This window comes from Streptopelia decaocto (assembly GCF_964273445.1).
Source record: "Streptopelia decaocto genome assembly, chromosome: 6".
NCBI classification, from domain to species: Eukaryota; Metazoa; Chordata; class Aves; order Columbiformes; family Columbidae; genus Streptopelia; species Streptopelia decaocto.
In genome coordinates this window covers 548,035-554,970 of record NC_138660.1, presented here as the reverse complement: position 1 = coordinate 554,970, position 6,936 = coordinate 548,035, and the positions used below count along the sequence as shown (strand labels likewise).

The window sequence follows — 6,936 nt, the reverse complement described above, 5'->3', positions numbered from 1 at the left end:
GGGCCGTGCCCGTGCGGCCCGGCGGTGCCGCGGTGCGGGAGGGGCGCGGTGAGCCCGCCGAGGGGGCGCTGCCGCCCGCTGCTCTGTGAACCCCCATCTGCAGCGCTGGGGCCAGCGCTGGGCTCCCGGTGTGAGAAGCACGAGGAATTACTGGAGAGTCCAGCGAGGGACACGAAGATGCTGCGGGACTGGAGCACCTTTGTGCCGAGGAAGGGCTGGGAGAGCGGGGGCTGCTCCGCTGGAGAAGAGAAGCTGAGAGGATGTGATCAATGGATCAGTGTCAGGGTGGGTGTCAGAGGATGGACCAGACTCTGTTCAGTGGTGCCCAGCGCCAGGGTGAGGGGCACCGGGCACAGACTGGAACACAGGAGGCTCCATCTGAACATGAGCAGAAACTTGTTTGCTGGGAGGTGCCAGAGCCTGGCCCAGGCTGCCCAGAGCGGGGGTGGAGTCTCCTGCTCTGGGACATTCAAACCCCCTGGACCCACCTGTGTGATCTGCTCTGTGACCCTGCGTGATCTGCTCTGTGACCCTGCGTGATCTGCCCTGGTGACCCTGTGTGATCTGCTCTGTGACCCTGTGTGATCTGCTCTGACCCTGTGTGATCTGCTCTGTGACCCTGTGTGATCTGCTCTGACCCTGCGTGATCTGCCCTGGTGACCCTGTGTGATCTGCTCTGTGACCCTGCGTGATCTGCTCCGTGACCCTGTGTGATCTGCTCTGACCCTGCGTGATCTGCTCTGACCCTGTGTGATCTGCTCTGACCCTGCGTGATCTGCTCTCTGACCCTGTGTGATCTGCTCTGTGACCCTGCGTGATCTGCTCTGACCCTGCGTGATCTGCTCTGACCCTGCGTGAGCAGGTGGGGCTGGGGATCTGCAGGGCTCCTGCAGCCCAGCCAGGCTGGGGTGCTGGGATTTAAGCCATTTATTTGTCCTGTGGATGATCATTGTACTGATACGATAGGAAATTATTTTAGAAATCCCTTTAATGAGAGTAAAATTTCCCAGCCCACATTTATTTACAGCCAATTTCTAGGCATGGTTTTACATTCATAAAGGTAATGAATTCCTGGTTATTTCTCCCAGTTCCCGTGGTCATCCTCTGCCGTTCGGATGAGCCGCTCTCCGGTCAGCACGGCGCACGCGGAGCTGCCGCGGCCCCGCTGCGCACAGGGCAGCGCTGCTCCCCGCCTCCCCCAGATCCCCTTTGCTTGTTTGTTTGTCTTCCCACAGCTACACCATCCTGGTGCTTTATACCCGAACCATCAGGGCCCTGCCTTTGGTGTCTTTGGGGCTCACCTCTCATAAATCCCCGATATGCAAAGCTTTTTACTATATCTCATTTCTGTTATTCCACCCACCATTGTCATTAGGGTTTTCCCGTATGATAATCTGGTCCTGGTTTGAACACTCACGCCTGGCGACTGTACCATTAACCCACCCTGGCTTTTCGTGTCAGGTCACAGAGTGCTGTAAAGACCAGTTCTAAAATACGGGGGATCTCCACTCTTAGCCTCCCTTCAGTTCAGCTGTTTCCTGCGAATGCAACAGTTCAGCCAAGTTCTGATTTATTTTGCAATTCTGCATGCTAATCCATCAATTCTGTATCTGTTTTCAATAATATTTTCCAATATGATATCACACCAAATACTTGCCTAGCTTCAGCAGAGATCAAACCTGCTGCATTAACAACGTCAGAACTTGTTTATGTCAGAAAAGAGTTTTGAGTTAATCTGGCATGAGCCACCTTGGTACATTTCTCCATTAAAATCAGGCACGCTGATTACACCAGTCTTTGGCAAATGCCTTCCTGCTTTTTATTTTCAATTTTAATTTGAAGTTCTTACCAATTGTGCGAGCCCCAGTTCCAGAAGGTTCTGGAAGACTGTCTGGGTAAGTGTCCGTTTGTGCTATTAACATCTGCCATTAATCAGATGTTTCAAACAGCCAGAGCCTCCATCCTCGAACCTTCTTATTTCTTCTCAGGGAGGAAAGACTTTGGGTAATCGCGCCAAGTCTCCGTTTCTTTGAGCATCGCCGCCATTCGATCAGCCCGGGGCCGATGTCCTGGCCCAGCTCAGCAGGAACCTGGTCGGTTTTCCCTGTCCCACGCCGTGTCCCGGCAGGGAACACAGCCCAGCTCTCCGGGCAGCTCTGAGTAGAGCTCTGCCCCTTCACCTCTTGCCGTGCACACCGGGTACTCGCTTTTGAGACCCGAATCTCAGGTCAGACCCCATTTGCTCTGCTTTGGTGAGGCATTCTGCTCCGCGGAGCCTTGTGAGTTCTCCGTGTGAACCACCCCTGCTTTCCATGGCTGTGTGCACCCAGCGTGCCAGGATTGCTTTCCTCTCATCCTCCCTGGCTCTTTGGCTTCTCCTTACTTCATTTTACGCTGCTATGAGCCTTATCTTTGGTCTGTTTCTCTTTGTACTAGCTCATCCCTCATTATTTCCTGTCCTCACGTTCTTCAAAGTCTGCCTTCTAGACTTTCTTCATTCTGCATGTGTTAGGAGATGATGAGCTGTCTGTGTGGCATCCTTTTTCCTCCTTGATGATTTGGAATTCCCATCTGAACTCCCTTTGTTCCTGCCCCACAGGGGCTCCTGATACGATGTGAGTTCTGCCAGGCAGCATTTTCTGGAGCAGCTTCTACCAGGTACCCGCTGGAGGATAAAACATATTCTCGATCTTCTGTTTATTGCCACCTCTCATCCCTCTGATCGAATCTCCGTTCCCGTGATTCCTGGTTTCTGTCCAGCCCCGACTTCGAAGAGGGAATAACGACAGCCTCCCACGTTTCCTCGCACACACGTTCCCCTGACACGCAGGCCTTTGTTTCTTGCATCCTCTTCCCTGCACGATTTCAAATACACAAACGTTAGAGAGGAAATGTAATATACACAGTACGAGATCTCTAAAAATGAGTAATATCAGCTTAATAACAAATTGCAATGTTCAAACTTTGGATTTCAATCTAAGAAATGTATTATGTCCATGAGAAAGTGTATTTCTGGCACGGGACATGAGGCGTTAGACCTTAAAGCTGCCGTTAGCCCAGGAACTATTGCTCCTTGTTCCGCGAGTCAACCCGTTATAATTTGGTAAAAGAATGGAGCTGTGTAGTTGAGCAGCGATGCAGCTTCGGCAAGTGACGCTTCGTTCTAACAGGCAACACGTGGACGCGTGCGGGAGTTTGTAATCAGTCACAGGATCGGTGGGCCGGGCAGCGGAGGTAAGGCCGGCGGCTCAGGGCGCCTGAGGCTCCGACAGCGCAGCGCACCGTGCGGCGCCAGGGCCACGGCGCCGGCTCGGCCGCTTGAGGCTCCGACAGCGCAGCGCACCGTGCGGTGCCGCTGGGGCCACGGCACCGGCTCAGCTGCTTTCGGGTGGGCCCGGGGCTGCGGGAGGGGATGCAGCCGGGGCCGTGTGTGCTGACGGCTCCTCTAAGTGACAGCGAGGACATTTCCCAGGGCGAGGAGCAGCGGGCAGCAGGAACCGTCACCCTGGGCCCCGCCAGAGTCACCGAGGAAGGAGCCCGGTGGCCGGTTACCGGATGCCGCTGCCGCGGGCTGGAGGAACAGCTGTGTCCCCTCGCAGTGCAGCACAACACAAAGAAAAGTCATTTTCTTCTCTTTCTTATGCAACTGCAATACTCTTTCAGTGCACAAAAATAAGTGTTGGTAGAACAGGGTGCTCGCCTAACTTTGATAGGTCTGAAAATTCAAATAGCAAAAAAGCGAGTTTAGAATCCACTGCTTTGTCTCTGTTACTCAGAATAAATTAACATTCGAAAATATAAAATTCTACATCCCAGATTGAGACAGCAATTTGCTGTTAACCCCTCCACTCACGAACGGTGCACATGTGAATATTTTAATGTAACCCAGAACATGGGGAGGAATGGGCGGTTTGGCTGACAGGGAGTGTGGTCTGGCAAAGGAGAACAGGAAATTAATAAAAGGTAAAACAGGGAAAGGATGAGGAACCAGAATGAAGAAGATAAACTGATTTGCTGACAAAACAGAAGGGTTTCTGAAAGTCAAGTATAAAACTGCTACAGCCCGTGGCCAGGTTAGCCAAGATACGCACAAACATCCGCACAATGGCCTTGGCAGCATCACACAGATAACATTTCTGCAAGGTTGAATTAGTGCTAAACAATATTCTAGTATGTTGGGCGCAAACATACGGATATTTTTATTGAGTGTCAAGCAGCAGTCATGCAAAGGATGTTCACAAAACCAGCGGCAGTGACTGAGAGCGCGGCAACGCTGTCACCGGTGGCCAAAGCCGAAAAAAGGGCAGAGCGCCAGCTGTGAGGCTCCAACCCGCCCGTGTGTGTGTACCCAGCGCAAGGGTGCCAAGGCGGCCGCTCACCTGGCTCCCCGCCTGGCCCCGCGGGGACCGGCGCCGGCTCGGCCGCACGACGGAGCCCCGGGCGCTCGAGGTGCCGCGGGGCTGTGAAACGTGTGTCAATAGGTGCGGATGTACAGCTTTAAGATCCCCGTGGTAACATTAAACATACAAAGTTTTTTAAAAGAAAGCTGCAGGAATTATGAAAGAGGGTTGGACTATCTACTGGTGTCTGGAGTTCATGGATTCACATTTCTTAGCCTTTACTAACATTATGTGATTATTGCTGAAGCTTCAGAACCAGCCTGAGGACGCAGTGGGTATGGGAGTCCAGGTCCAAACACTGTGTGCGAGTCAGCTGAAAGCCTTAGGGAGCAGTTTTTAACCTCAGCCCTGCCCGTCGGTTGGTGTCCTCTGCAGCGGGGCCTGTGCAGGTCACTGTCCCAGCTTCGCGCCCCTCTGCTCCCGTCCTGTCCCACGGGCCCGCAGCCGCAGCCCCGCGCGCCTGCCGCTCCGTGCGCTGAGCCCGTCTGAGCGGGCTGCGCGCCGCCGCCCGGAGCACCGCCGTGCCGGCGCAGCGGCAGCGACCAGCAGCTCAGCTGTCAGTGGGTTCTTTGCAAACCTGAACAGAAATGTAAGAGTTACTAAAAATTACACTTTCATATATGTGCAGTGAGGCTGAGCAGCTTGGTACCAAGAGTGCGTTCCCTTTCCATCAGTCTTGTATCAAGATCCTGCATTAGCTTCTTAAATTTTAAATAAACAGTAGTACCAGAAATTCCTTCACTGTAAACTGCACGTTTTCCACTGTATGAGATCAGTGATGCCAGACAGTAAGACAGTTATCCGAATTCTTCTTGTTTTTAAAACTCATCTAAATTGCCACAAATGATCTCAAGGTGGACTGAGTTGCAATGGCAATTTGAATTTCGAGTCCTTTTGAGTTTCAAGCCGCAAGATGTCCTGGAAGACCAATTCCAGGTTACACGTTGCTGGAGGGAACAAGGGCGTAGAAAAGGGCAAATGAGTTACTTGAATGTCTAAGCAGGATTTTGCATTTATAAAGGGCACTAACTACCAGGAGAGCCAGCGAACAGCAGCTGCACTATTTACCTTCAGGCTCCTCTTAAAGTCTCACGTGAACACATGGAAATTTCCTCTTTCCCGACCTGAACAAAATTGCTCTTTTTTGTCTTTGCAGCATTCATTGTCTTCTGTGTGGAAAAATAACAGGCACTAAATACAACAACTGATGAAAAAGTCAGTATGACCAACAAATGGAAAGTGTTACACACATGGAAACATGTTTAACTTGCAAATAGAAATGAACAAATGTTGTGAACGCTCATCAGTTGTTGTTTGCTTGATCCGGACCCATTTCAAGTCAACGGTAGAACCCATGAAATGCCAGCGGGAGCTGCAAATCCAGATTGGAATTGTGCTACACTCCTGATGCTGGAAGAAAGTACGTATTTGACTCTAAGGCAAGTACCGCGTGCTGGCCCCAGCAAGGAACTCCTGCTGCAGAGCAACACTGAGCAGGGCACGGAGCAGACCCGCTTTGCTTCAGAGCTCAAAAGCCAGGAAACAAATCCTGGCTTTAGGATAAATAAGTCGGGTTGGCCTGTCTTCATCAGTTTGAACATGGAACAGTTTGTAAGCTGTTGATATTTAATTAATACACTGGAACGCAGTGACATTTTAGAGACACACAAAATTGCTTCAATTTGCTGTATCAATAGATTGCAGCATTTTCAGCATTCCAGTCCCACAATAACGGGAATCCGGAGCAGGTTTCATGTCACCTGGTTAAAAGAGCAAAAGAGCAAGTTCTGACATCTCACTCCGAGCTCGGCAGCACCGTCTCTCCTGCATTTCAAACCCATACCGAGCGAAGTCTGACATCCACAGCGCAGAAAGTTCCCATCTCTGCCATACACTTTGTACGTCTTAAATCTTCCTGTTTGGCAGGAGTGCGTTTTAACGGCTCGTTTCAGCAATTCATCGCTGCATTTCCTGGAATCTCGGTGGCTCATTTTCCTGAATAATTCTTTGAACAGTAAGGAACCACTTTGTGTCTAAACAATTATTTAGGTCTTTAACCAACTATAGCAATTATCTCTGTGTTAAAAGCATGAATAATAGCAGGGCATTTATTTTTTAATCAGCATTGGATGTTGTTTAGGTTGAAGGGGATGTCCACAAATCTCAGATGGCCAGTCAGGTACTTTAAGTAACCTGTGGCGTGGCTCGATCTACAGTTACAGGTCAGGACTGAGTTCCTACAGTGAGGATCCTCATCTAATGTTTGCAGCGCAGGAGGAAGCGCGGAGCAGGAAGACCGTCCGGTTTTGGGCTGAGAGAGCAGAGCACACGTTAGAGCGACTGCACCTCAGTAATGCTGGAGTGCCCGTCGGACCAGAGGTGGCGGGAGCCCCGGCGGCCGCGCGCGGCGCCTGAGCGCAGGGTGCCCGGGACAACGCGCCGCGCTGGGACCCGCGAGCCGCCGGTGCTCAGGGCGAGCCGGCGCTGCGCCCTGCACCGCTGGCTGCCCGAGCGCGGCCGGGAGCGCAGATTACAT

The 6,936-nt window shown here is 51.7% G+C and overlaps 1 long non-coding RNA gene across 2 annotated transcripts; it reads left to right on the top strand.

The window, feature by feature from the left end:
- Positions 1 to 577: 577 nt before the first annotated feature.
- Positions 578 to 6,523, top strand: LOC309440876. 2 transcript variants are annotated; one of them, XR_014184278.1, is made up of 3 exons: positions 578 to 1,895; positions 1,989 to 3,220; positions 3,522 to 6,523. It is a non-coding gene; the product is annotated as an uncharacterized lncRNA (long non-coding RNA). The 2 variants fall into 2 exon arrangements; XR_014184279.1 differs by having other exon boundaries at positions 588 to 2,227; positions 2,600 to 3,220.
- Positions 6,524 to 6,936: the final 413 nt, after the last annotated feature.